We start from the raw sequence: 24,970 nt of genomic DNA, 5'->3' as shown, positions 1-24,970 counted from the left end.
AGTAAATGCTTACTTCCACACTCATGCAAACACACATGGTGGAGGGAGAAAAAGCACATCCAATTTATTTGCACATCTGGGTTGTCTTGAAGTACAACATCCCACCTACATCAAAACAGTGTAACACTGACCCAATTGATCTTACAGCAAGGGCTCTAGTCAATCTGTATTGCTGAAGCGTTACAGATTCCGCAATAGAAATGTAAAGGTAATGCCCGATTGAGCTGACATATGCAGTGGTTACCGTGAATGCAGTCTCTGGTAAAGCTGGAACATTGCCTTTAAAATGTCAATCACGCTGTAAAGCTGAGCTGGATTGAATAGAGCCCCTAAATGTGGAGTTTAATAGTTTTGTTTCAGGGCATCTTCAAAAAGGTCAAATGACAGAATGGGTTTCCAATGGGCAATGTCCACCAATAGATAAATAGGCTGGACAAATACAGATGCTCCCCCAGCTTTTCCAATGGCTAGTTCTCGAAGTCAATGGAGCTTCAAATGGGCCAGGAGTACTATAAGGAAGGACGTCCAATAGAACTGTTGTACCCCATCTCTGTCCCGCCCACACTGACTCCTGCTGCTGTGAGTTGACATGCACCCAGGTCATCAATGTTTCAGGTAGAGGATTTTCTTGCCGTACTGTACGTTGTTTCCGAGAGCTGGGTGGCCGACAGATGCGGTTTTTACACCACTTCAGCCCCGTCCTATAGATGGGCTTCACTGAATCAATGGACCAGCGAGTCAGATATCTGTGATGCAACAACACAGGTGTGAGTTAGTCAGAGAGAGGATGCACAAGAGTTAGTTGAAAGGTTTCATGAAGTTGGCCTGGAGGTAGGTTTATGACAGTCATAAATACCTCTTCCCCCCTTTTTCCCCTCTCTACCCTACTGATGTTACATTTGAATACCCCTTGGTTAACAGAGATTCTGGGAACATCAGAAGGTGGGGGGAAATGAACTATATTCTGGTAATCCGTACAATTGAACATATGCCGTGGTACTTAATGAATATGATGTCATTTCGGTTGTCATCTGAGACATTCCCATCAATGATAAGATGACAAACTCTACAGTGTAAAGTCTACACATCAGAGTTATCGGATTCACATGGAATTGTTGTTCATTTTAAATGTTTGAATATGAAATTATTCACGATGGGATGAAATGTGATTTTAGCTCCTAAAATGTGAGAATTGGGTTTTCATGAGTGAATTAGGCCCGACTCAGTGGCCCGCCCACGTGAAGACATAGGTTGTAAACTATGAAACACACCCCTTTTCTCCCTCCAATATATAAGCCTTCAACACAGCCTTCCATCTACCACCAGCCTACTGAAGCGCAGCTCAAAGTAAATATTTATTGCATTTTCCTTTTCCAAATGGGCGGTAATTTAGAATGCATAAAATACTGTATTTACGAAAGCACAGCTTTTTCCTTTGGTCCTCAGTCTTCCCACTCTTTCACTCAAACCCAGACCTATTCTTTTGTGTAACAAGCTGTCATATCTGTTCCCTTTATGACGTAATTTGTAATCAAGGTATAATTCATTCTGTGTATATGTAATTCTGTGTGATTAGTTAGGTATTTAGTAAATAAATAATTAAACCCAATTTTGTATTGCTGATGTAACAGAATAACTTTACGTCCGTCCCCTCGCCCATACCTGGGCGCGAACCAGGGACCCTCTGCACACATCGACAACAGTCACCCACGAAGCATCGTTACCCATCGCTCCACAAAAGCCGCGGCCCTTGCAGAGCAAGGGGAACTACTACTTCAAGGTCTCAGAGCAAGTGACGTAACCGATTGAAACGCTATTTAGCGCACACCGCTAACTAAGCTAGCCGTTTCACATCCGTTACACTCACCCCCCATTTGACCTTCCTTCTTTTTCCGCAGCAACCAGTAATCCGGGTCAACAGCATCAATGTAACAGTATAATTTCAAACCCGTCCCCTCGCCCATACCCGGGCGCAAACCAGGGACCCTCTGCACACATCGACAACAGTCACCCTCGAAGCATCGTTACCCATCACTCCACAAAAGTCGCGGCCCTTGCAGAGCATGGGGAACTACTACTTCAAGGTCTCAGAGCAAGTGACGTAACCGATTGAAACGCTATATAGCGCGCACCGCTAACTAAGCTAGCCGTTTCACATCCGTTACACTCACCCCCCTTTTGACCTTCCTCCTTTTTCCGCAGCAACCAGTGATCCGGGTCACGGCACCAATGTAACAGAATAACTTTACGTCCGTCCCTTCGTCCATACCCGGGCGCGAACCAGGGACCCTCTGCACACATCGACAACAGTCACCAACGAAGCATCGTACCCATCGCTCCACAAAGGCCGCGGCCCTTGCAGAGCAAGGGGAACTACTACTTCAAGGTCTCAGAGCAAGTGACGTAACCGATTGAAACGCTGTTGAGCTGTGGCTTGGGCTTCTTTGGGATGTGTCCCTCTGGTAGTGTTGGTTTGTGATCTGGGAGCAGACCTGGAGTAGAAAAGAGAGTACTTTTACCACTTTGAAGAGAATACATTTCATAATAGTTGTGCATCGAGAGCAGACACACACAGCATCGTACCTGCTCTGTGAGCCATCTGCACACAGATGGCGATCTTGCGGTGCTCCTGGGCACAGAGACCAGTGACTCTACGAGGCACCATTGCTCCATCAGACCTGATGAACTGACTGAGCAACAGGACATCCTAACAAATACAAACACAGGGAATTACTGTACGCCTGAGCTCATAGAACAGGCACACATATTGACATAAAATGCATGAGACATGGCAGATGTGAGTGTGGACCAGCACTGTTCATCTCACTCTGTTATTCTGGCAGAACAGTCGAGAGGCAGTAAGTATGCAGACAGGTATCACTGAAACACTTACTGTGTAGTTGTATTTGTTCTGCAGGTTCCATCGATAGATGGGGCACTGGGCTGTGGCGTTGGGTGGCTGTGGTCCACTTGGGGTAGCCTCAGTTGTTCCCTCAATCTGAGAAAAGAATGCAATGCTGGTCAATGAATAAATAAGCACCGCACAAATACTTCCATCAATCTACTGTAAATGTCACATTTACTAGCCATCTAGATAAGTGTTCATACTTTACACAATGTGTGGATACCGTATTGACCGTGAAGTGTGTGGATACCTTATTGACTAGTATTGACTCAAATGCAGTAATCCACAACATAGCTAAAGTAAAAGATAAAAGTAACCCATCGCCACTCAAACAGTGTACAATGATGAACCAACAGGTTAGCAAGCTTGTCACTTACTATTGTTGTTTTTCATTCTTCCTTTTCCACGACTGTAAACACAAACAACATAGTCAATGTCAAAGTTAGTATAGCTACAATCCAGGGCATGTCAGTCAAGCAGTGTTTAATAACAAACCGGTGTTGTGCCGAAAAGCTTCCCCCTGTCGTGCTTTTCCCGATTATGGCTTTTCCGACATTTAAAAATATCTATTTCTGTTTTAGTTAAGAATATAGATACAGTAGTAATAATAACAATAATAATAACAATAATAAATAAGAAAATGTGTACTCTGGGCAAAAAATAAAGTTCAAATATGTAAGTCAACATGAGTGCAGAGGAAATGGGGCAAACTAGATCCCAACTATCTCGGCCATATACGATTTGAGGTCTCGAAAGGAAAAGCGTGGACTTGGAAGATGACAAGGGGGTTATCTTCCCTAAAATAAGCGTGGAACACCAGAGGCCTCATATAGAGGAGACTCGTTGGAAGTCAGCAGCCTCCAGAACCACCACACCAGCAGGTTTAAAAAAAAGTTATTTTACCTTTATTTAACCAGGTAGACTAGTTGAGAACAAGTTCTCATTAACAGCTGCGACCTGGCCAAGATAAAGCAAAGCAGTGCGACACAAACACAGAGTTACACATGGAATAAACAAGCGTACAGTCACAATAACACAATAGAAAAAAAGAAAGCTCCAGCTTCAGCGATTTTTGCAATTCGTTCCAGTCACTGGCAGCAGAGAACTAGAAGGAAAGGCGGCCAAAGGAGGTGCTGGCTTTGGGGTTGACCAGTGAGATATACCTGCTGGAGCGCGTGCTACGGGTGGGTGTTATCGTGACCTGTGAGCTGAGGTGGAACTTTACCTAGCATAGACTTATAGATGACCTGGAGCCAGCGGGTCTGGCGACTAATATGTAGCGAGGACCAGCCGACTAGAGCATACAGGTCGCAGTGGTGGGTGGTATAAGGGGCTTTGGTAACAAAATGGATGGCACTGTGATAGACTGCATCCAGTTTGCTGAGTAGAGTATTGGAAGATATTTTGTAGATGACAATGCCGAAGTCGAGGATCGGTAGGATAGTCAGTTTTACTAGGGTAAGTTTGGCGGCGTGAGTGAAGGAGGCTTTGTTGCGAAATAGAAAGCCGATTCTAGATTTGATTTTGGATTGGAGATGCTTGATATGCGTCTGGAAGGAGAGTTTACAGTCTAGCCAGACACCTAGGTATTTCTAGTTGTGCAGCCTCCACAACCACCACACCAGCAGGTGCAGCCTCCAACCCAGCGGCCTCCACCCCAGCGGCCTCCACCCCAGCGGCCTCCACCCCAGCGGGCTCCACCCCCACCACACCAGCAGCAGCTACTGATAAACAAATGTATGTATGTAATCTTGTCAGGTTGATCCATTTGTATCTCTAAGTTCACTTACAGGTACATTTTTCCAGGTGTTGCAGAGGCAAATATGTATTGGTGCTATTGTCTAGAATCGGCCCATATAAATTTATCACCACAATCAACAGAACTGTTCCAAATATGAAGTTGGAAAGTGAGATAAGACTGTGTTGCACATACAGTGTTTACATATACTGTATGTGTGTGATTAATCTGTGTATTTATGAGGAAAACCTAAATTGTTTTTTTTCCCATGTAAACAGGATTTACCTTCATTGTCTCTTTTACTGTCAAACCATCAATGCCTACATGTTCCATCTGGTGCGGAATTTTTAAAGGCAGTCAACAGAGCAAGCTTTCTACAATGACATTTAAAATTACTGGCATTTGGGGAGCAAGAAATGAAAACTTAAGGTTGGTTGGATTATTCTCATAATATCTTATATTTGACAGATTTTGAACTCAAGCAACTATCCCTGCTCTTTGACATTTCAGATTGATCCAATGATGTACAAGTACATTATTGGCATCATCAATGAACACAACCACTGGACTGTGACGGTAAGAGCCGCTAAGGAAGTACTAAGAACTACATACATAATACAAAATATACATGTGAACACATATGTGTGTGTAAAACGTGTGTAATATGTGTGCATGTAATGTGTGTGTGTCTGTCTAAACTTGAAAGGATATACTGCCATCTCAAAAGAGGGCTCTGTTCCTCAACCCAACAAGGCAGTACTAAGAAATACATACATAACACAGAATATATATGTGAACACATTCGTGTGTATAATGTGTATGTGCTATACAGTGAGGGAAAAAGTATTTGATCCCCTGCTGAATGTATTTCAAGACCTCCGAAAAAAAAATTGTAGACCTCCACAAGTCTGGTTCATCCCTGAGAGCAATTTCCAAACGCCTGAAGGTACCACATTCATCTGCACAAACAATAGTACGCAAGTATAAACACCATGGGACCACGCCGCCATTATACCGCTCAGGAAGGAGAAGCGTTCGGTCTCCTAGAGATTAACGTACTTTGGCGCAAAAAGTGCAAATCAATCCCAGAATAGCAGCAAAGGACATTGAGAAGATGCTGGAGAAAACAGGTACAAAAGCATCTATAATCTAAAAGTGTGTGCGAGCGAGGCGGCCTACAAACCTGACTCAGTTACACCAGCTCTGTCAGGAGGTATGGGCCAAAATTCACCCAACCTATTGCGGGAAGCCTGTGGAAGGCTACCCGAAACGTTTGACCCAAGTTAAACAATTTAAAGACAATGCCAATCAAATACTAATTGAGTGTATGTAAACTTCTGACACACTGGGACTGTGATGAAAGAAATAAAAGCTGAAAGAAATAATTTTCTAATATTATTCTGACATTTCACATTCTTAAAATAAAGTGATGATCCTAACTGACCTAAAACGGGGAATTTTTACTAGGATTAAAATGTCAGGAATTGTGAAAAACTGAGTTTAAATGTATTTGGCTAAGGTATATGTAAACTTCTGATTTCAACTCTAAGTAATGCACAATTAACCTACTGAAAGTATTCTGACTAAAAGGCTAAACAGAACTGTCAAATTATATTATAGCTGTGTCTTTGTATACTTGCAAATTATAATCTTAAGTGTAACATAATTTTGTTGGGGAAAACTGAAATGCCCATCACATTTTTCTGAATGTGTTCTAAAGGAGTCGTCGATTGCCTTTTCAAATACGGACGAAGACGTTAACATCACAAGAGAAGAAATAGCAGCCACTCTCCTCCAAAACACTGGTATTTCCATTTCTAATTTAATTGAAGATTTAAAAAAAATAACATTTATATGGATCTTTCATCTTTGATCCAACTTCTGACTAGATGGCCACTAAAACACATGTGTTTAAATAATTGTGTTACAAGAAACCTATACTATTCCCTTGTTCCCTGCTCACTCTGAAAAAAATACATGTAAAAGAACTATATAGACTACTTGACATTATGTTTTGCTAGATGACCTGAGCCAACTGTGGCACTTATGTGGGAAGGTGAACAATAATGAGGGAGACACTAACTGGGCAATTGCTTGTTCACTTCTGAAGGCACATTTTTACGAGTACGAATTTGTACAAGCAGTAATATTTCTAGATGTAGTATTATCCACTTTGTCTGATAATGACATAATTGTAATTCAATAAATGTATTTAATGTTTTAAATATATGAATATTTTTCATCATAAATTTCAGATTGGTTGTGACCGCTGCCCACGAAGGTCCCACCAGTCCTGTATGAAAACCATCCCATCATTGGAGGATTATGTCTACGCTGCATGTCAGGACTAGGTTAGGCTAGAGTTCCAGGTGACAGTATCACCTGGAAAACTTTCCATAAAAAGTGGAATAAATGTCCAGTTTCTTTGTTATTTGATTTGTCATTTTACATCTTATTGATTATACTTTTTATAGAACAAACTTCACATCAGGATAGGAAACCAAAATGAATGTTTAATGTATGTATGTTATATTAAAACAGAGGGAGTAACATGTGGGCAAGCAATAAACATTTCAGAACAACCGCTAGTCAAATAAGACATGGGAGAGATGACGAATTTTGGCAAAGAGATTTATTTATAGACAAATACACTTGAAACAAATTGCCAAACCGAAAACTGCAGACATTACTAGTGCCTCCCCACAATCAAACCGACATTTAAAAATAAATAAAAATGAAACGCAGCCTGACATGAACAGAAATCTCAACTAGCAAGCATGTCACAGTGATGAAGAATTGAGTGCGTACGCGTTCAGTGAAGGGGGGGGGAGGGTTCATGCAAATGCAACTTGGTCGTTCAAATGATCGAACTTATTATCAACTACCACAATTATGCCTTTAACCTTTGATGCCTTAAATAATCATTATCGAAGGGCAAAGGTTACTAAATGGATGCGCTATTTTAGCTAGCTACAATTTCCAACGCTAACAGAGTGAACTGTCATATGGCTACAACAGGATTCAACAAGAAACTCACTGTGTCGAATTCCTCTGCTTTCAATATTTCCAACCGAGCTGAGGGCAACTTGTTTTCCTCTGAAAGGTACTCATATTGCTGCAGCTGGCTACACATTTAAACCCAGAAAGAGAGATCCATATGTACCCAAGCACACAGCGCTGTGCCATCTTGGAATGTTGACCTTTTTCTTCTTCTCTGCTATAATGGCGTTTGCAGAAATGCAACGCCACCTACAGTGCATTCCGCCACCTACTGTACGAGTAGGGAACAAGGAAGGAAACTAAATGCGAAAAAACCCTGACGAAAGAGGATTTGCGGTCAGAGTGCAGTATAACTGCACTATGCGGCAAATACTTCGTCGAAAAATAACAGTTTTTTTATTGCAGTAAGTTTGCAATGTAACTGGAATTAGAGTGCAGTATAACCACAGTACAGTTATTCTGCAATTACTGCATCCAAAATACCACAGTCGACTGCAGTTACTTCATTTTTTACTGCACTTTCAAAACTGCAATCTCTTTTTGTAAGGGAATGGAAAATGGATAAATCATAAATCTAACCCATTCCTTCAGTCACATTCCATTCAAGATAACATCCCACAGGCTCAAGGGCCTGGGAGGGGCAAACATCTTCTGACAGTAATTCCCTGCAATGTTTCAGCTGTTACCCATCCAGCACATTTGGTTATTTGGAAGTTGTGGGAACGTATGTTTTTGGTTTCACATTAACATCCCACAGGCTCAAGGGCCTGGGAGGGGCAAACATCTTCTGACAGTATTCCCTGCAATGTTTCAGCTGTTACCCATCCAGCACATTTGATTATTTGGAAGTTGTGGGAACGTATGTTTTTGGTTTCACATTGGTTGTGGAAACGAAGCCATACTTTTCCTGACCGGTAACACTGAAAACGTTTTAAACATTCGGAGAACACAAGTGAAAATGTTGCCTGTTCTGGTAATGTTTATTTTTAGTTTGCAGGGATGTTCTTAAAACGTTTTACTCTGGTTCCTTGAAAGCTTTCCTGGGAGGTTCCCAGAATGTAGTAAAACATGACAGTAAATAAAACTACATGGGAACTTGTGTGGAATGTTCTGTGGAAATACTGAAATTACCACAGACAAACATTGTTTTGGAAAAAAATTTGAGAACATAACTTTAAATAGAACCATACGTTTGTATTTATTTTTATTTCACCTTTATTTAACTAAGCAAGTCAGTTAAGACATATTTTTTTTTACAATGACAGCCTACCAAAAGGCTTCCTGTGGAACGAGGGCTGGGATAAAAAAAATACATATAGGACAAAACACACATCACGACAAGAGAGACGTCACAACACTACATAAAGAAAGACCTAAGACAACAACATAGCATGGCAGCAACACATGACAACACAACATGGTAGCAAAAACACATGACAACAACAACATGGTAGCAACACAACATCACAGCAGCACAAAACATGGTACAGACATTATTGGGCACAGACAACAGAACAAAGGCCAGAAGGTATAGACAACAATACATCACGTGAAGCAGCCACAACTGTCAGTAAGAGTGTCCATGGTTGATTCTTTGAATGAAGAGATGGAGATAAAACTGTCCAGTTTAAGGGAACTGAAAAGAGGAGCGACCCAGGGATGTGTGTTTTGGGGACCTTTAACAGAATGTGACTGGCAGAACGGGAGTTGTATGTGAAGGATGAGAGCTGCAGTAGGTATATTAGATAGGGGGGAGTGAGACTTAAGGGGGTTTTAATAAATAAGCATGAACCAGTGGGTCTTGCGACGGGTATACAGAGATGACTAGTTAAAACTTCTTAGGGCTGCAATCCCGTTAACGGGATTGATATGACAACAGCCAGTGAAAGTGTAGAGCGCCAAATTCAAACAACAGAAATCTCATAATTAAAATTCCTCAAACATGCATGTATCTTATACCATTTTAAAGGTAACCTTGTTGTTAATCCCACCACAGTGTCCGATTTCAAACAGGCTTTACAGTGAAAGCACCACAAATGATTATGTTAGGTCAGAGCCATAGAAAAACACAGCCATTTTTCCAGCCAAAGAGAGGAGTCACAAAAAGCACAAATAGAGATAAAAATTCATCACTAACCTTTGATGATCTTCATCAGATGACACTCATAGGACTTCATGTTACACAATACATGTATGTTTTGTTCGATAAAGTGCGTATTTATAGAAAAAAATCTCAGTATACATTGGCGCGTTATGTTCACTAGTTCCAAAAACATCTGGTGATATTGCAGAGAGCGACATCATTTGACAGAAATACTCATTATAAATGTCGATGAAAATACAATTGTTAGACATGGAAATATAGATACACTTCTCCTTAATGCAACCGCTGTGTCAGATTTCAAAAAGGCTTTACGGAAAAAGCAAACCATTTAATAATCTGAGTATAGCTTTCAGACAACAAGCAGCCAAAAACATATCCGCCATATTGGGTAGTCAACATTAGTCATAAATAGCATTATAAATATTCATGCATTCCCAGGAATACCAGTTCCACATTAAATGTTTGATTTTTTCTATAATATCCATCATTTTTGTCCAAAGAGCTACTTTTGTTAGCACGTTTGGTAAACAAATCCAAAGTCATGAAGCGCGTTCCCCAGTTGCAGACGAAATGTCAAAAATTTCCGTTACTGTCCGTAGAAACATGTCAAACGATGTATGGAATCAATCTTTAGGATGTTTTTAACATAAAACTTCAATAATATTTCAGAAAAGCAAAGGAACGCAGCTACCTCTCATATGAAATGCGCATGACCAGCGCGTGACTGCTGGCAGACCTCTGACTCAATTCTCTCTCATTTGGTCCCAGTTCACAGTAGAATCCTCAAACAAGTTTCTAAAGACGGTTGACATCTAGTGGAAGCCTTAGGAAGTGCAACCAATAACCAATATTCCACTGTGTTTTTGCCTGCCATATAGGTTCTGTTATACTCACAGACATCATTCAAACAGTTTTAGAAACTTCAGGGTGTTTTCTATCCAATATGCATATATTAGCAACTGGGACTGAGGAGCAGGCAGTTTACTCTGGGAACCTCTGGGCACCTTTCATCCAAGCTACTCAATACTGCCCCTGCAGCCATAAGAAGTTAACAGAGGAGTATTGAGTGCAGTGATGTGTCCTATAAGGAGCATTTGTGGCAAATCTGATGGCCAAATGGTAAAGAGCATCCAGCTGCTCGATAGCACTCTTACCTGCCGATCTATAAATTACGTCTCCGTAGTCTAGCATGGTTAGGATGGTCATCTGAATCAGGGTTAATTTGGCAGCTGGGGTGAAAGAGGAGCGATTACAATAGAGGAAACCAAGTGTAGATTTAACCTTACCCTGCAATTTTGATATGTGCTGAGAGAAGGACAGTGTACCATCTAGCCATAGTCCCAAGTACTTGTATGAGGTGACTACCTCAAGCTCTAAACCCTTAGAGGTAGTAATCACACTGGCGGGGAAAGGGGCTTTCTTCTTACCAAACCACATGACCTTTGTTTTGGAGGTTTTCAGGACAAGGTTAAGGGCAGAGACACTAAGAAATCTTTGTTGTAGAGCGTTTAACACAAAATCTGGGGAGAGGCCAGAGACACCAATAATCCTTATCCGGCACACAAGAATGGTATGGTCTACCATATCAAAAGCTTTGGCCAAATACAAATAGCAGCACAACGTTGCTCAGAATCAAGGGCAATGGTGACATCATTTAGGACATTTAAGGTTGCAGTGACACATCCATAACCTGTTTGGAAACCAGATTGCATACCAGAGAGAATACTATAGACATCGATAAAGCCAGTTAGTTTATTATTGACAGGTTAATGTCACTGACATTGGATGGCTCTGCCATCTCGTTGACAGCCTCTGTCTTTGACGGGCCAAGCTGTACATGCTTTTGTCACTTCTAGGTTAGACTACTGCAATGCTCTATTTTCCGGCTACCCGGATAAAGCACTAAATAAACTTCAGTTAGTGCTAAATACGGCTGCTAGTATTCTGACTAGAACCAAAAAAATTGATCTTATTACTCCAGTGCTAGCCTCTCTACACTGGCTTCCTGTCAAAGCAAGGGCTGATTTCAAGGTTTTACTGCTAACCTACAAAGCATTACATGGGCTTGCTCCTACCTACCTCTCTGATTTGGTCCTGCCGTACATACCTACACGTACGCTACGGTCACAAGACGCAGGCCTCCTAATTGTCCCTAATTTCCAGCTGGAGGCAGGGCTTTCTCCTAAGCAAACAGCTGGAGGTCAGGGCTTCTCAACCTTTAAGTCTTTACTGAAGACTCATCTCTTCAGTGGGTCATATGATTGAGTGAAGTCTGGCGCAGGAGTGGGAAGGTGAACTCTGGAGCAACGAACTGCCCTTGCTGTCTCTGTCTGGCCGGTTCCCCTCTTTCCACTGGGATTCTCTGCCTCTAACCCTGTTACGGGGGCTGAGTCACTGGCTTGCTGGGGCTCTCTCATGCCGTCCCTCGGGGGGGTGCGTCACCTGGGTGGGTTGATTCACTGTTGTGGTCAGCCTGTCTGGGTTGGCGCCCCCCTTGGGTTGTGCCGTGGCGGAGATCTTTGTGGGCTATACTCGGCCTTGTCTCAGGATGGTAAGTTGGTGGTTGAAGATATCCCTCTAGTGGTGTGGTGGCTGTGCTTTGGCAAAGTGGGTGGGGTTATATCCTTCCTGTTTGGCCCTGTCCAGGGGTGTCCTCGGATGGGGCCACAGTGTCTCCTGACCCCTCCTGTCTCAGCCTCCAGTATTTATGCTGCAGTAGTTTATGTGTCGGGGGCTAGGGTCAGTTTGTTATATCTGGAGTACTTCTCCTGTCCTATTCGGTGTCCTGTGTGAATCTAAGTGTGCGTTCTCTAATTCTCTCCTTCTCTCTTTCTTTCTCTCTCTCGGAGGACCTGAGCCCTAGGACCATGCCCCAGGACTACCTGACATGATGACTCCTTGCTGTCCCCAGTCCACCTGGCCATGCTGCTGCTCCAGTTTCAACTGTTCTGCCTTACTATTATTCAACCATGCTGGTCATTTATGAACATTTGAACATCTTGGCCACGTTCTGTTATAATCTCCACCCGGCACAGCCAGAAGAGGACTGGCCACCCCACATATGCTCTCTCTAATTCTCTCTTTCTTTCTCTCTCTCGGAGGACCTGAGCCCTAGGACCGTGCCCCAGGACTACCTGACATGATGACTCCTTGCTGTCCCCAGTCCACCTGACTGTGCTGCTGCTCCAGTTTCAACTGTTCTGCCTTATTATTATTCGACCATGCTGGTAATTTATGAACATATGAACATCTTGGTCATGTTCTGTTATAATCTCTACCCGGCACAGCCAGAAGAGGACTGGCCACCCCACATAGCCTGGTTCCTCTCTAGGTTTCTTCCTAGGTTTTGGCCTTTCTAGGGAGTTTTTCCTAGCCACCGTGCTTTTACACCTGCATTGTTTGCTGTTTGGGGTTTTAGGCTGGGTTTCTGTACAGCACTTTGAGATATCAGCTGATGTACGAAGGGCTATATAAATAAATTTGATTTGATTTGATTTGATTTACTCCTTTGTCCAAGATAATGTCGCCCAGGAACTTCACTTCCTCCTTTGACCAGTCACATTTGTCCATGTTCAGAGTTAAGCTGGCTTTTTCCATCTTCTGCAATGCGGCATGAAGTCTTGCATCATGCTCCTCCTGTGTTTGGCCCCAGACCAACACATCACCCACGTGACAGACCACACCTTCCAAGACTTCAGTGACCTCTGTCACCATTCTGTTCTGGAAGTGTTCAGGTTCTTAAAACATGCCAAAAAGAAGAACGGTTGAAGTAGTAATGTCCGAAAAGTGTGATGAAGGTTGTTAGCTTAACCGACTCCTTGGCTGGTGGGATCTGCCAGAAGCCCATGTTCGCATCTCTACACACTGATTCATTGATTCATTGAGACTGGTGTAATAGACACATATCCGCACGTCCCCATTCTTCTTTGGGACAACCACCAAGCCGACGCACCAGTCTGTGGGCTCCTCCACTCTGGTGACAACCTTGAACCCTTGCATGCACTCTAGCTCTTTCTTGACATTTGGCAGCAATGTCAGAGGAATCCGTTGTGGAGTGTGGAATGAGTAGGGCTCTGCGCTGGGTTTCAGCTTGGTAGTATATGGTTGTTGTGCTGTGCCAAAACTGCTGCACAGCTTTGGATAGCTTTCTTTCAGTGTCTGTAAATCAATGCTGTCAAGTCGAGCAACTAGCTCAAGCTTTGTGATAGCTGGAATGCCTAGTAAAGCTGTGTGTAGATCTCTGATGACATCATACACGTTCTCCCGTGTCTATTTTTCTCCCTTTAGTAGAACCACACTTGCGACGCCGATCACGTCCAACAGCACTCTTCCTGGTGCTAGCAGAAGTTTTGTAGGTTTTTGCCAAGCTGGCTTGCTGGTTCCTGCAAAACTGTGACTGAACAAATTGTCTGGGAAAACAGTCACATCGGCAACAGTGTCTATTTTGATTTTCACATTTTTGTCCATCACTTGAATGTCAGTCATCTCCTGCTGTTATTGTTCCTAGGAAAATGCTATCATCCTCTTCTTGAACCTCATTTATGGCTCTTGATGACGTACACACACGTTGGTAATGTCTCTTTTTCACACAGGAGTGACACACTACTACATTAGCTGCACACTGTGCTCTTGGATGTGCAGCTGCACAGTTGCGACGCTTTGACTGTATTTTGTCATTATCATTTCTATGGCTAGCTTTCTCATGTTTCCAAGGGCTGCCTTTCTGCATGACTATATCCACTGAGCATGCCTCTTTTGTTCTTACTGTGTCACCTCGCAGGCAACTTTGCTGCTTTTTCACTTCTTCAGTTTGACTTGCCATCTCAATGGATCTAGCATGAGATCTTTATCTACGTAGGGCGATTGCAAGAAACTACATAAGAAACATTTTCAGTTAATATCCATTATTGCTTTATTGGACTGTTTTAAATGTGAATTATTTTGTCCAGACAAGGGCATTTCCATGCATAGAGCCGACATGAAAATTAATAATATTGAAAGTATTTAGAACCCCCCCCCCCCCCCAAAAAAAACCAATCCCTTCTAAAATTCCCCTAAAAGTACACTTTAAGCTCAAATAATGCAACAAAATAAAGTTTCTTTAACTGTAAAAACTAGTTTTCCCTGCCAGGCAAGGAATGTCCCGACTTTCAAGAATCTCTTAGCTAATTTTCTGCTATTCAACGCCTTGCGGGGGCCAGTGCTCGAAGACTGTTGAAGACAGACGCAGAAAGATACACATATGCGCGCTGCACTGTCAAACGAAGCACAACACTGGAAATCTATTCGCATCCACACAAACTAGTCCAGGCATCGTTCTTTGACGAACACAGTAGGTTGTATATTGAATTCAATAGAAGAAAACAGAGCGAGAGGAAGCGAGAGAGCCTGCCGGTTCCTTAATGTAGCCATTGGCTGTATTGTACAGCCACCACATGAAGGAACTGACAGTCTCTTGCTCTCCACTTTATCTGTTTTCTTCTATTGAATTATATGTAGCCTAATATTTAAACACTTAGGTAAGTGGGCAGGGAGGAACACTTGACATGTACTCATTTGAAATATGCAGTTATAAGGTATTATATAAGCCAATGGTCAAGGCATTTACTCAGTGATTTTCTCCTTTGTCTAATATATATTTTTATTCATTCACAACCAGGATAGTAAAACTTTATTTTAAGTGTTCGACACTGGTTACAGTAAGAGTTGAGAAACGCTATACTATAGTTACCTATGTTTTGCGTTGGTAGCATTACTACCTGTGTGTGTAAGTAGCACGCATACTGATCTGAACTGGTGTGGCTAAAATGCCATGGCCGAATTTTAGTCCCAGTCTGCCCTTGGAAATGTGTTGTTCAGTACAATGAGGCAAACAAGCAAACGGTTTTTTAAAACTTTATTAATCTACCTTTGACATATTATCAGTCATGTCAGGCTGGGCTAAAGGACACGACATAGGCTTTTTCTTTTTTGTCCTAAGACATGTAGGAATGAAACAGGTAGATTCTGGGGTCTTCTTGCCACTGACTCCAATGTGACTCCATTTCACCGTGTGTCTCTGATGTACAGTAGGCCCTATTTCTGTACCGCTTGATTTGAGAAGAGGGAAGAGAAAAATATGTTCTGTATGTGATGGTGTTGCCTCTGTGACAGGCATGTTATCCCTCGCTGATGACATGGAGATGAAATCAAAGTACTTACAGAGGGTTTTTGGTAAGGTGGTGATGTTTGTTGTCCTAGCAGTAACGGACACTTTCCCTCTCAATGGCACCAGTCCATAGTACTGTACTATTCTACTCTGTGATGTTACCTTGAAATCGAATCAGTGACCACAAAACACTCCACAGTGATATTTAAGAACAGGCAGGCACCCAAACACCTCTGCCACCACACAGCAATATTTCAGTTTATGTTGGAACTTTGTCATAGCATATTGAGCTATTGTCATGCAGGTGAATGAGGATCCAAAAGCGACTTGGCGAAAACAGAGTCTTTAATCCAGTAAAGCAAATCTACAATCATAAGACATAATTCCACTCGTAATGACGAGAACAGACTGGAGACTCGATCAAGAACTGCAGGTTGCCTCGGGAAGGCACTTGAACGTAGCAGACTCAGACACCTGCTCACCACGCAGCATCTGAGGGAAACACGACACAACAGGGCGATACACAGACACAGCACGGTGAACAATAGACAAGGATCCGACAGGGCAGAAACGGAAAACAAGGGGAGAAATAGGGACTCTAATCAGGGGGAAAGATAGGGAACAGGTGTGGGAAGACTAAATGATTGATTAGGGGAATAGGAACAGCTGGGAGCAGGAACGGAGCGATAGAGAGAAGAGAGAGAGGGAGGAAGAGAGAAAGAGGGGAACGAACCTAAAAAGACCAGCAGGGGGAAAATGAACAGAGGGAAAAGCAAAATGACAAGACAATCTAAGACAAAACATGACAGTACCCCCCCACTCACCGAGCGCCTCCTGGCGCACTCGAGGAGGAATCCTGGCGGCAACGGAGGAAATCATCAATAAGTGAACGGTCCAGCACGCCCGAGACGGAACCCAACTCCTCTCCTCAGGACCGTAACCCTCCCAATCCACTAAGTATTGGTGACCCCGTCCCCGAGAACGCATGTCCATGATCCTACGTACCTTGTAAATAGGTGCGCTCTCGACAAGGACGGGAGGGGGAGGGAAGACGAACGGGGTGCGAAGAAAGGGCTTGACACAGGAGACATGGAAGACAGGATGGACGCGACGAAGATGTCGCGGAAGAAGCAGTCGCACAGCGACAGGATTGACGACCTGGGAGACACGGAACGGACCAATGAACCGCGGAGTCAACTTACGAGAAGCTGTCGTAAGAGGAAGGTTGCGAGTGGAAAGCCACACTCACTGGCCGCAACAATACCTTGGACTCTTAATCCTACGTTTATTGGCGGCTCTCACAGTCTGTGCCCTGTAACGGCAAAGTGCAGACCTCACCCTCCTCCAGGTGCGCTCACAACGTTGGACAAACGCTTGAGCGGAGGGAACGCTGGACTCGGCAAGCTGGGATGAGAACAGAGGAGGCTGGTAACCCAGACTACTCTGAAACGGAGATAACCCGGTAGCAGACGAAGGAAGCGAGTTGTGAGCGTATTCTGCCCAGGGGAGCTGTTCTGCCCAAGACGCAGGGTTTCTGAAAGAAAGGCTGCGTAGTATGCGACCAATCGTCTGATTGGCCATCTCTGCTTGACCGTTAGACTGGGGATGAAACCCGGAAGAGAGACTGACGGACGCACCAATCAAACGACAGAACTCCCTCCAAAACTGTGACGTGAATTGCGGGCCTCTGTCTGAAACGGCGTCTAACGGGAGGCCATGAATTCTGAACACATTCTCGATGATGATTTGTGCCGTCTCCTTAGCGGAAGGAAGTTTAGCGAGGGGAATGAAATGTGCCGCCTTAGAGAACCTATCGACAACCGTAAGAATCACAGTCTTCCCCGCAGACAAAGGCAGACCGGTAATGAAGTCTAGGGCGATGTGAGACCATGGTCGAGAAGGAATGGGGAGCGGTCTGAGACGACCGGCAGGAGGAGAGTTACCCGACTTAGTCTGCGCGCAGTCCGAACAAGCAGCCACGAAACGGCGCGTGTCACGCTCCTGAGTCGGCCACCAAAAGCGCTGGCGAATAGACGTAAGAGTGCCTCGAACACCGGGATGACCAGCTAACTTGGCAGAGTGAGCCCACTGAAGAACAGCCAGACGAGTGGAAACAGGAACGAAAAGGAGGTTACTAGGACAAGTGCGCGGCGACGCAGTGTGCGTGAGTGCTTGCTTAACCTGTCTTTCAATTCCCCAGACTGTCAACCCGACAACACGCCCATAAGGAAGAATCCCCTCGGGATCAGTAGAAGCCACAGAAGAACTAAACAGACGGGATAAGGCATCAGGCTTGGTGTTTTTGCTACCCGGACGGTAAGAAATCACAAACTCGAAACGAGCGAAAAACAACGCCCAACGAGCTTGACGGGCATTAAGTCGTTTGGCAGAACGGATGTACTCAAGGTTCTTATGGTCTGTCCAAAAGACAAAAGGAACGGTCGCCCCCTCCAACCACTGTCGCCATTCGCCTAGGGCTAAGCGGATGGCGAGCAGTTCGCGGTTACCCACATCATAGTTGCGTTCAGATGGCGACAGGCGATGAAAAAAATAAGCGCAAGGATGAACCTTATCGTCAGACTGGAAGCGCTGGGATAGAATGGCTCCCACGCCTACCTCTGAAGCGTCAACCTCGACAATGAATTGTCTAGTGACGTCAGGATTAACGAGGATAGGAGCGGACGTAAAACGTTCTTTTAGAAGATCAAAAGCTCCCTGGGCGGAACCGGACCACTTAAAACACGTCTTGACAGAAGTAAGAGCTGTGAGAGGGGCAGCAACTTGACCGAAATTACGAATGAAACGCCGATAGAAATTAGCGAAACCTAGAAAGGGCTGCAACTCGACACGTGACCTTGGAACGGGCCAATCACTGACAGCTTGGACCTTAGCGGAATCCATCTGAATGCCTTCAGCGGAAATAACGGAACCGAGAAAAGTAACGGAGGAGACATGAAAAGAGCACTTCTCAGCCTTCACGTAGAGACAATTCTCTAAAAGGCGCTGTAGAACACGTCGAACGTGCTGAACATGAATCTCGAGTGACGGTGAAAAAATCAGGATATCGTCAAGATAGACAAAAACAAAGATGTTCAGCATGTCTCTCAGAACATCATTAACTAATGCCTGAAAAACAGCTGGCGCATTGGCGAGACCAAATGGCAGAACCCGGTACTCAAAATGCCCTAACGGAGTGTTAAACGCCGTTTTCCACTCGTCCCCCTCTCTGATGCGCACGAGATGGTAAGCGTTACGAAGGTCCAACTTAGTAAAGCACCTGGCTCCCTGCAGAATCTCGAAGGCTGATGACATAAGGGGAAGCGGATAACGATTCTTAACCGTTATGTCATTCAGCCCTCGATAATCCACGCAGGGGCGCAGAGTACCGTCCTTTTTCTTAACAAAAAGAACCCCGCCCCGGCCGGAGAGGAAGAAGGCACTATGGTACCGGCGTCAAGAGACACAGATAAATAATCCTCGAGAGCCTTACGTTCGGGAGCCGACAGAGAGTATAGTCTACCCCGAGGAGGAGTGGTCCCCGGAAGGAGATCAATACTACAATCATACGACCGGTGAGGAGGAAGGGAGTTGGCTCGGGACCGACTGAAGACCGTGCGCAGATCATGATATTCCTCCGGCACTCCTGTCAAATCGCCAGGTTCCTCCTGAGAAGTGGGGACAGAAGAAATGGGAGGGATGGCAGACATTAAACACTTCACATGACAAGAAACGTTCCAGGATAGGATAGAATTACTAGACCAATTAATAGAAGGATTATGACATACTAGCCAGGGATGACCCAAAACAACAGGTGTAAAAGGTGAACGAAAAATCAAAAAAGAAATAGTCTCACTGTGGTTACCAGATACTGTGAGAGTTAAAGGTAGTGTCTCAAATCTGATACTGGGAAGATGACTACCATCTAAGGCAAACATGGGTGTAGGCTTGTCTAACTGTCTGAAAGGAATGTCATGTTTCCGAGCCCATGCTTCGTCCATGAAACAACCCTCAGCCCCAGAGTCAATCAAGGCACTGCATGTAGCACCCGAACCGGTCCAGCGTAGATGGACCGACATAGTAGTACAGGATCTAGATGAAGAGACCTGAGTAGTAGCGCTCACCAGTAGCCCTCCGCTTACTGATGAGCTCTGGCCTTTTACTGGACATGAATTGACAAAATGTCCATCAAATCCGCAATAGAGGCACAGGCGGTTGGTGATCCTCCGTTCCCTCTCCTTAGTCGAGATGCGAATACCTCCCAGCTGCATGGGCTCAGTCTCTGAGCCAGAGGAGGGAGATGGTTGCGATGCGGAGCAGGGAAACACCGTTGACGCGAGCTCTCTTCCACGAGCTTGGTGACGAAGATCTACCCGTCGTTCTATGCGGATGGCGAGAGCAATCAAAGAGTCCACACTGGAAGGAACCTCCCGAGAGAGAATCTCATCTTTGACCACTGCGTGGAGTCCCTCCAGAAAACGAGCGAGCAGCGCCGGCTCGTTCCAGTCACTAGAGGCAGCAAGAGTGCGAAACTCTATAGAGTAATCCGTTATGGATCGATCACCTTGGCATAGGGAAGCCAGGGCCCTAGAAGCCTCCCTACCAAAAACTGAACGGTCAAAAACCCGAATCATCTCCTCTTTAAAGTTCTGGTAATTGTTTGAACAATCAGCCCTTGCCTCCCAGATAGCTGTGCCCCACTCTCGAGCCCGGCCAGTAAGGAGTGAAATGACGTAAGCAACCCGAGCTCTCTCTCTAGAGTATGTGTTGGGTTGGAGAGAGAACACAATATCACACTGGGTGAGAAAGGAGCGGCACTCCGTGGGCTGCCCGGAGTAGCAAGGTGGGTTATTAACCCTAGGTTCCGGAGGCTCGGCAGGCCAGGAAGTAACAGGTGGCACGAGACGAAGACTCTGGAACTGTCCAGAGAGGTCGGAAACCTGAGCGGCCAGGTCCACGGCATGGCGAGCAGCAGACAATTCCTGCTCGTGTCTGCCGAGCATGGCTCCTTGGATCTCGACGGCAGTGTTACGAGCGTCTGTAGTCGCTGGGTCCATTCTTTGGTCGGATCCTTCTGTCATGCAGGTGAATGAGGACCCAAAAGCGACTTGGCGAAAACAGAGTCTTTAATCCAGTAAAGCAAATCTACAATCATAAGACATAATTCCACTCGTAATGACGAGAACAGACTGGAGACTCGATCAAGAACTGCAGGTTGCCTCGGGAAGGCACTTGAACGTAGCAGACTCAGACACCTGCTCACCACGCAGCATCTGAGGGAAACACGACACGACAGGGCGATACACAGACACAGCACGGTGAACAATAGACAAGGATCCGACAGGGCAGAAACGGAAAACAAGGGGAGAAATAGGGACTCTAATCAGGGGGAAAGATAGGGAACAGGTGTGGGAAGACTAAATGATTGATTAGGGGAATAGGAACAGCTGGGAGCAGGAACGGAGCGATAGAGAGAAGAGAGAGAGGGAGGAAGAGAGAAAGAGGGGAACGAACCTAAAAAGACCAGCAGGGGGAAAATGAACAGAGGGAAAAGCAAAATGACAAGACAATCTAAGACAAAACATGACAGCTATGCTCTTCAGTAAGCACAGCTGACTTTGACATCTTTTTTTCAAGTACTATTTAAACGGCCACTTTAAGTTCTAAACGCAGATACCTCTTGAAGGGAAATCTGATGAAATGAATAGCCTTGAAGTGGGACAGGGTCGTGCACGTACTGAAATCATGTTACTGCCTCAGCATGAGCTAAAACTTTCTGCCCCACTTCACATCCGTCTATATTTACAATCGGTCATGTGAAGGAAGCACGACATTTCCAAATGTGTGCAGCGAATGTAGACTGTGAATTGTACCCATGCGAGGATTTAAGTCCAAATATATAGTATCAACATGTGCCGTGCGAGGGAAAGGTTCTGGAACGTATATGAACATATAACAATGAATGAAATGAATGAATACAATTGTATTTTTGTGTCAAATCGCCAATTGGCAACCCATCCTATAAGGGATTAATTGACACATAAACAAACATTACAATAATTCACTATAGTAATTATTTTTCCCGTGTTCTCTGCATTGCGCATCGCCTAAAGAGTGAAAATAAAAGTAAGATAAAAATCATACATACATACATACATACATACATACATACATACATACATACATACATACATACATACATACATACATACATACATACATACATACATACATACATACATACATACATACATACTGTATATACAGTGGCTTGCGAAAATATTCACCCCCTTTGACATTTTTCCTATTTTGTTGCCTTACAATCTGGAATTAAAATGGATTTTTTGGGATGGGGTTTGTATTTGATTTACACAACATGCCTACCCCCTTTGTAGACCCACCTTTTGCAACAATTACAGCTGCGAGTCTCTTGGGGTATGTCTCTATAAGCTTGGCACATCTAGCCACTGGGATTTCTGCCCATTCTTCAATGCAAAACTGCTTCAGCTCCTTCAAGTTGGATGGGTTCTGCTGGTGTACAGCAATCTTTAAGTCATACCACAGATTCTCAAATGGACTGAGGTCTGGGTTTTGACTAGGCCATTCCAAGACATTTAAATGTTTCCCCTTAAACCACTTGAGTGTTGCTTTAGCAGTATGTTTAGGGTCATTGTCTTGCTGGAAGGTGAATCTCCATCCCAGTCTCAAATCTCTGGAAGACTGAAACAGGATTCCCTCTAGTATTTCCCTGTATTTAGCGCCATCCATCATTCCTTCAATTCTGACCAGTTTCTCAGTCCCTGCCGATGAAAAACACACCCACAGCATGATGCTGCCATCACCATGTTTCACTGTGGGAATAGGGTTCTCTGGGTGATGAGAGGTGTTGGGTTTGCGCCAGACGTAGAGTTTTCCTTGATGGTCAAAAAGCTCAAATTTAGTCTCATCTGACCAGAGTACCTTCTTCCATATGTTTGGGGAGTCTCCCACATGTCTTTTGGCAAACACCAAAAGTGTTTTCTTATTTTATTTTCTTTGAACAATGGCTATTTTTCTGGCCACTCTTCCATAAAGCCCAGCTCTGTGTAGTGTGTGGCTTAAAGTGGTCCTGTGGACAGATACTCCAATCTCCGCTGAGGAGCTTTGCAGCCCCTTCGGGGTTATCTTTGGTCTCTTTGTTGCCTCTCTGATTAATGCCCTCCTTGCCTAGTCCATGAGTTCTGGTGGGTGGCCCTCTCTTGTCAGGTTTGTTGTGGTGCCATATTCTTTATATTTTTAAATAATGGATTTACTGGTGCTACGTGGGATGTTCAAAGTCTCTGATATTTTTTATAGCCCAACCCTGATCTGTACTTCTCAGTAACTTTGTCCCTGACCTGTTTGGAAAGCTCCTTGGTCTTCATGGTGCCGCTTGCTTGGTGGTGCCCCTTGCTTAGGGGTGTTGCAGACTCTGGGGCCTTTCAGAACAGGTGTATAAATACTGAGATCATGTGACAGATCATGTGACACTTGGATTGCACACAGGTGGACTTTATTTAAGTAGTTATGTGACATTTGTAGGTAATTGGTTGCACCAAATGGTATTTAGCACGCACCACTTTTCCATTTCAATGTTTTTTTAAACAAGTAATTTTTTCCATTTCACTTCTCCAATTTGGACTATTTTGTGTATGTCCATTACATGAAATCCAAATAAAAATTAATTTAAATGACAGGTTGTAATGCAACAAATAGGAAAAAAACGACAAGGGGGATGAATGCTTTTGCAATGCCCTGTATACACATACATACATACATAACATATACAGAAAAAAAGAAACAGAAGTCTACTGGAACACAACGACGTATTTCTCCCACTGCTGCTGTTCAGATGTGCTTCTTGTTTACGTGTCGGGGGGAGGCTAAGATCAGTCTGTTATATCTGGAGTATTTATTCTGTCTTATCTGGTATCCTGTGTGAATTTAAGTATGCTCCCTCTAACTCTCTCTTTTCTCCCTTCTCTTGGAGGACCTGAGCCCTGGGGACCATGCCTCAGGACTACCTGCCCTGATGACTCCTTGCTGTCCCCAGTCCACCTGCTGTCCCCAGTCCACACCAGTCCACCTGCTGCTGCTCCAGTTTCAACTGTTCGACTGTTCGACTCTCTCTCTCTCTCTACCGCACCTCCTGTGTCTAACTCTGAATAGTCAGCTATGAAAAGCCAACTGACATTTACTCCTGAGGTGATGACCAGTTGCACCCTCTACAACCACTGTGATTATTATTATTTGACCCTGCTGGTCGTCTATGAATGTTTGAACATCTTGGCCATGTACTGTTATAATCTCCACCCTGCACAGCCAGAAGAGGACCGGCCACCCCTCAGAGCCTGGTTCCTCTCTAGGTTTCTTCCTAGGTTCCTGCCTTTCAAGGGAGTTTTTCCTAGTACTGTGCTTCTACATCTGCATTGCTTGCTGTTTGGGGTTTTAGGCTGGATTTCTGTATAGCACTTTGTGACATAGGCTGATGTACAAAGGGCTTTATAAATACATTTGATTGATTGATGCTTGATAGTGTTATCAGATCATCTCATGCCTCTTCCTCCTCCTACATAAGCAGAGGATAGAGAACACAAAAGCTGGCTGATGATCAACAGAATCCACAAAGAGATGAATTAGAGATGAATAAAGGCCATAGAACAGAACTGTAATGTTTTTGCTTTCTTTAATTCAGGATTTAGATGAGTTCTGTCACTGGCATTAAATAAATAATTTATTGTGACAAGATCTGCTTGTAGGCTGGAGGTCTTTTGTTGTCAGGGGTTTGAATGGACTCGGTGTACTTTGTCTCAGACAACCTACTTTAACAACTACATAAAATTGCGTAGACACTGCCCATTTACTCAGTCTTTTCTGGATGGGAGGGCGTTGGGGCTGGTAATGGCAGTGTGCTCCCTCTGGCAAATATCTTTTAAAGGTTTATTGAATTTGAAACAGAAGTTAACAAGGTCACAAAAGCAAGAAGAAAATGATTGGCCTCTCCACCCCTCCACCCTTCCTTTTGATTATTGGCACCTTCAGTATAATTATTAGTTTAGA

General features: G+C 44.1%; 1 long non-coding RNA gene and 1 pseudogene across 1 annotated transcript; one reads left to right on the top strand and one right to left on the bottom strand.

Moving 5' to 3' along the window:
* Window positions 1–41: 41 nt before the first annotated feature.
* On the bottom strand, window positions 42–7,829 carry LOC123995173 (annotated as a pseudogene).
* Window positions 4,630–7,147, top strand: LOC123995174. The gene is made up of 3 exons (XR_006831786.1): window positions 4,630–5,219; window positions 6,364–6,448; window positions 6,899–7,147. It is a non-coding gene; the product is annotated as an uncharacterized LOC123995174 (long non-coding RNA).
* Window positions 7,830–24,970: the final 17,141 nt, after the last annotated feature.

Source organism: Oncorhynchus gorbuscha, linkage group LG14 (genome assembly GCF_021184085.1).
Source record: "Oncorhynchus gorbuscha isolate QuinsamMale2020 ecotype Even-year linkage group LG14, OgorEven_v1.0, whole genome shotgun sequence".
Lineage (NCBI taxonomy): Eukaryota > Metazoa > Chordata > Actinopteri > Salmoniformes > Salmonidae > Oncorhynchus > Oncorhynchus gorbuscha.
The sequence above is the reverse complement of the archived record's forward strand: the minus strand, read 5'-3'. Positions and strand labels throughout refer to the sequence as shown.